The following is a 6,000-nucleotide window of genomic DNA, read 5'->3' as shown; positions in this document are numbered from 1 at the left end:
CTTGGTCAAGGAAAATCAAGCAAAAAAAAGTTAATTTTTTGAAGAGGTTCGTTTATGTGGCTCAAAATTCAAAAGGTACCAAAAACAGTGAAAAATGCCCCTTTTATGCCTGTTTCTTAGCAGTAAAGTCCTCTTTCTGAGGCTAACATTGCACTAATTTTGTATGGATTCTTGAAGAGAAATTTTATGCACAGATAGACATCTATGTTACTTCCTCGACTCTTGTCTGCATACTAGTAATCATACTGTTTTTTTAACCTAGCAAAATAGCTTGCAGATTGTTCCCCACAATGCAGTAGTGTTTAATTTATTTAACATTAATAATATTTAATTAATGTTAATAATATTTAAAGGAATGGATTAATGATATTATTTTTTACCTTGAGATAGAAGAGAATCTGAGCTTATAATTTCCAGCAATACCTGAGATTTGCAAATCTGAGCAGGCTCAGTATAAGGTTAACCACAGAGTTAAAAATCCTCTGAGAAAATAAAGTCATCCAACTAGGCTTGAGAGCTTCCCTGTTAGCTCAGCTGGTAAAGAATCTGCCTGCTATGCAGAACCGGGGAGACCCTGGTTCAATTCTGGGTCAAGAAGATCCTCTGGAGAAGGGATAGGCTACCCACTCCAGTATTCTGGCCTGGAGAATTCCATGGACTATATAGTCCATGGGGTCTCAAAGAGTCAGACATGACTGAGCCACTTTCATGTTCACCTCTTAACCAGGCTTGATCTGTATGAAGAACTGACTAGAATTTAATCATAGATTTTAAAATGCCTTGGGATTTCCCTGGTGGTGCAGTGACTAAAACTCTGTGCTCCCAATGCAGGGGGCCCAGGTTTGATTCCTAGTCTGGCAACTAGATCCCACATACTTCAACTAAGAGTTCGCATGTCACAGCTAAAGATCCCAAGTGCTGCAACTAAGACCAGGTGCAGCCAAATAAATAAAATAAATAAATTAATACTAAGAAAATAAAGTGCCGGAGGCATGATGCATGCGTGTGTGCTAAGTTGCTTCAGTCGTGTCTGACTCTTTGTGTCCCTATGGACTGTAGCTTGCCAGGTTCCTTAGTCTATGAGATTCACTAGGCAAGAATACTGGAGTAGGTTGCCATGCCCTCCTCCAGGGGATGTTCCCGACCCAGGGATCAAACCCACATCTCTGACATTTCCTGCATTGGCAAGCGGGTTCTTTACTACTAGCACCACGTGAGAAGCCCATGATGGTTCCTAGAAAAAAACAATAGCACTTGTTTTCATTTTTTAATTGTAGTATTGGAAAAAAATGCACAGTATTTAGAAGTTATTCAAAAATTACTTGGAGAAGGAGGAAATGAGTAGAGGAACTTGAAGGGAAGAATTATTTACATTTAAAAAATTTTTTTTGGCTGCCTCACCTGGCATGCAGGTTCCTAGTTCCCCGACCAGGGGTTGAACCTGTGCCCTTTGCAATGGAAACATGGAGTCTTAATTCCTAGACCACCAGGGAAGTCCCTAAATATTTTTAGAATTTAAGGCATAGAAGAAAAATTTCTCTCAAACAAATGATGTCTGTGTATCCATTTCATAGTAACTCATGTCTATATTTTCCAGTACACTTATCAAAAACATGGAATCAGAAAACCAGACAGACATCTCAGGATTCCTCCTCCTGGGCCTCTCAGATAATGCAGACCTGCAGCCCCTCCTGTGTGGGCTCTTCCTGTCCATGTACCTGGTCACCACGCTTGGGAATCTGCTCATCATCCTGGCCATCAGCTCTGACCTCCACTTCCACACTCCCATGTACTTCTTCCTCTCCCACGTCCTTTGTTGACATCTCTTTCATCTCCACTATAGTCCCAAAGATGCTGTCGAGCATCCAGACAGAGAACAAATCCATCACCTATGCAGGTTGCCTCACTCAGGTGTATTTTTTCATGGTTTTCATTTGTACGGACAATTTACTCCTGACCATCATGGCCATCTGCCACCCACTGTATTATGTGATCTGTGATCTGCGGCTGCTTCTCTCTTTGTTTGTTAGCATTCTGAATGCCCTGATCCACAGTCTGATGGTGTTGCAGCTGTCCTTCTGCACAGACGTGAAAATCCCCCACTTCTATGAACTTGCTCAGATCCTCAAACTTGCCTGTTCCGATACTCTTATCAAGGACATCCTGGTGTATCTGGTGACTAAGCTATAAGATGTTGGTCCTCTCTCAGGCGTAATTTTCTCTTACATGCAGATTGTCTCCTTCATCCAGAGAATCCCATCCATTGGTGGGAGGTATAAAGCTTTTTCCACCTGTGGATCTCACCTCTCTGTCATTTTCTTAAATTATGAGACCTGTGTTGGGATCTACCTTAGTTCTGCAGCTACTCTCTCTCCCCCAGGAAGAGGGAAGTGTGACGTACACTGTGATTATTCCAATGAAGAACCCCTTCATCTACAACCTAAGGAACAGAGACATAAAGGTAGCCTTGAGGAAATTCATTTCCAGAACGTTTTCTTTTTCATGATTCTGTCATCAACTTTTGGTGTGGGCTTCTAGAATGAGTCAAAGGGAATGAAATATTGGGTATGCCAGAATTTCTCTTTCTTTCAAAATTTAATTCTCCTAGTAAAGTTTTCAAGTCAAGTATCTTTGTATTAAATCCTACTATCCTGGGGATTCCCTAGCAATCTAGTGGTTAGGACTCCATGCTTCCACTTCAAGGGGAATGGGTTTGATCCCTGATCGGGGAACTAAGATCTCCCAGTTTGCTGAAATGCACACTCCCCCAAAAATCCTTCTATCTTGTGTTTTACTACCTGGCATTTATCAAGCAACTTAACTGAGTTCAGTTTGATATCTATAAACTAGGCAAAATATTACATACTTAATAGTGAAACAGGAAATATATGTGTACAGAAATTTATCTAGATTAAGCACTAGTAAAATCAAATGTGTAATTATCAGGTGCCAACAGAAGTCAATTAATCTCCATAAAGCTGGAGGAAAAAAATCATTATTATCAGGTGTGCAGTTCATGTGTTTGTATACTTGTGAACACGCATTTGCTTTAGCATTATACATTGATAAACCAATTCTCACTTCATCCTCTTCCTTTTGAGTCATCTTCATTTTCCCCATTTCTGCTGGAATCTATGCAGATAAATTGATTAGAATAAAGTGAATTGAGAGTCTTTTTTTCATCCATGAGTTATATAGAAATGCGCTTCTTCGTTTCCAAATATGTGGAGGATCTATTTTTATCCCTTTGTTAGTGGCTTTTAGTATCATTGCATTGTGGCTAGAGAACATACTATGCACAGTTTATTTATTTATTTATTTATTTTTAATTTTATTTTATTTTTAAACTTTACATAATTGTATTAGTTTTGCCAAATATCAAAATGAATCCGCCACAGGTATACATGTGTGCCCCACCCTGAACCCTCCTCCCTCCTCCCTCCCCATACCATCCCTCTGGGTCCTCCCAGTGCACTAGCCCCAAGCATCCAGCATCGTGCATCGAACCTGGACTGGCAACTCGTTTCATACATGATATTTTACATGTTTCAATGCCATTCTCCCAAATCTTCCCACCCTCTCCCTCTCCCACAGAGTCCGTAAGACTGTTCTATACATCAGTGTCTCTTTTGCTGTCTCGTACACAGGGTTATTGTTACCATATTTCTAAATTCCATATATATGTGTTAGTATACTGTATTGGTGTTTTTCTTTCTGGCTTACTTGACTCTGTATAATAGGCTCCAGTTTCATCCACCTCATTAGAACTGATTCAAATGTATTCTTTTTAATGGCTGAGTAATACTCCATTGTGTATATGTACCACTGCTTTCTTATCCATTCATCTGCTGATGGGCATCTAGGTTGCTTCCATGTCCTGGCTATTATAAACAGTGCTGCGATGAACATTGGGGTACTCGTGTCTCTTTCCCTCCTGGTTTCCTCAGTGTGTATGCCCAGCAGTGGGATTGCTGGATCATAAGGCAGGTCTATTTCCAGTTTTTTAAGGAATCTCCACACTGTTCTCCATAGTGGCTGTACTAGTTTGCATTCCCACCAACAGTGTAAGAGGGTTCCCTTTTCTCCACACCCTCTCTGCATTTATTACTTGTAGACTTTTGGATCGCAGCCATTCTGACTGGTGTGAAACGGTACCTCATAGTGGTTTTGATTTGCATTTCTCTGATAATGAGTGATGTTGAGCATCTTTTCATGTGTTTGTTAGCCATCTGGATGTCTTCTTTGGAGAAATGTCTATTTAGTTCTTTGGCCCATTTTTTGATTGGGTCATTTATTTTTCTGGAGTTGAGCTGTTGGAGTTGCTTGTATATTCTCGAGATTAGTTGTTTGTCAGTTGCTTCATTTGCTATTATCTTCTCCCATTCTGAAGGCTGTCTTTTCACCTTGCTAATAGTTTCCTTTGATGCTCTGCATAGTTTAAATTCTTTGAAATGTAAGTGTGGAATGCAGCACTTGTGCTCAAACTTAGTAGATGATCTGTTTGTGCTTAAAGATCATTTCAGCAGTGATCAAGTGCATTTTCTGTATATGCCCACCCATTAGGTCAATCATGTTGAAATCTGACTTTTTTGTCTTCTTGTTGTATCAATCATCAAGTTAGTTCAGCTCAGTTCAGTTCAGTAGCTCAGTCGTGTCCGATTCTTTGTGACCCCATGAATCGCAGCACGCCAGGCCTCCCTGTCCATCACCAACTCCTGGAGTTCACTCAGACTCGTGTCCATCGAGTCAGTGATGCCATCCAGCCATCTCATCCTCTGTCGTCCCCTTCTCCTCCTGCCTTCAATCCCTCCCAGCATCAGAGTTTTTTCTAATGAGTCAACTCTTCGCATGAGGTGGCCAAAGTACTGGAGTTTCAGCTTCAGCATCATTCCTTCCGAAGAAATCCCAGGACTGATCTCCTTCAGAATGGACTGGTTGGATCTCCTTGCAGTCCAAGGGACTCTCAAGAGTCTTCTCCAACACCACAGTTCAAAAGCATCAATTCTTCGGTGTTCAGCTTTCTTCACAGTCCAACTCTCACATCCATACATGACCACAGGAAAAACCATAGCCTTGACTAGACAGACCTTTGTTGGCAAAGTAATGTCTCTGCTTTTGAATATGCTATCTAGGTTGGTCATAACTTTCCTTCCAAGGAGTAAGCGTCTTTTAATTTCATGGCTGCAGTCACCATCTGCAGTAGATGATCTGTTTGTGCTTAAAGATCATTTCAGCAGTGATCAAGTGCATTTTCTGTATATGCCCACCCATTAGGTCAATTATGTTGAAATCTGACTTTTTTGTCTCCTTGTTGTATCAATCATTGAGTGATATATGTTAAAATCAGCCAGTGTGATATTGAATTTGACTGTTTCTTTTTTTAATTTTATTTTTAATTGGAGGATAATCGCTTTACATTATCATGTTGGTTCAACAGGGTGAATCAGCTATTTGTTGTTGTTCAGTTGCTAAATGGTGTCGATGCTTTGCAACCCCATGGACTGCAGTGCCCCAGGCTTCCCTGTCCTTTACTGTCTCCCGGAGGCAGATATAAGTATACATGTATCCCTTCCTTCTTGAGCCAAATCACCCCACCCACCCCACACATTGAATTTGACTATTTTTGCTCATAGTTCAATCATTGGATACTGAGTACAAATTCAGAATTGTTATAGCTTTCTGGTGCATTCAGTCTTTTATCTTTATGGAGCTGCCTTTGTTATCCCTGGGTGTATTATTGCATTAAAATCTACTTTGTCTGATAGTGAAAAGTGAAAGTGAAACTGTTAGTTGCTCAGTAGTGTCTGACTCTTTGCAGCCCCATGGACTATAGACCACCAGGCTCTTTTGTCCATGGAATTCTCCAGGCAAGAATCCTGGAGTGGGTTGCCATTTCCTTCTCCAAGAGAAAAAATTTTAGAGAAAAAATTGTAGCCTTAAAAAGTGTGTTAAAGCTTGAAATTTTATTTAATAAACATAGTAAGGTATTAATAAGAATAA

The 6,000-nt window shown here is 40.4% G+C and overlaps 1 pseudogene; it reads left to right on the top strand.

Moving 5' to 3' along the window:
- Positions 1 to 1,413: 1,413 nt before the first annotated feature.
- Positions 1,414 to 2,506, top strand: LOC102406368 (annotated as a pseudogene).
- Positions 2,507 to 6,000: the final 3,494 nt, after the last annotated feature.

Source organism: Bubalus bubalis, chromosome 9 (assembly GCF_019923935.1).
Source record: "Bubalus bubalis isolate 160015118507 breed Murrah chromosome 9, NDDB_SH_1, whole genome shotgun sequence".
Lineage (NCBI taxonomy): Eukaryota > Metazoa > Chordata > Mammalia > Artiodactyla > Bovidae > Bubalus > Bubalus bubalis.
The sequence above is the reverse complement of the archived record's forward strand: the minus strand, read 5'-3'. Positions and strand labels throughout refer to the sequence as shown.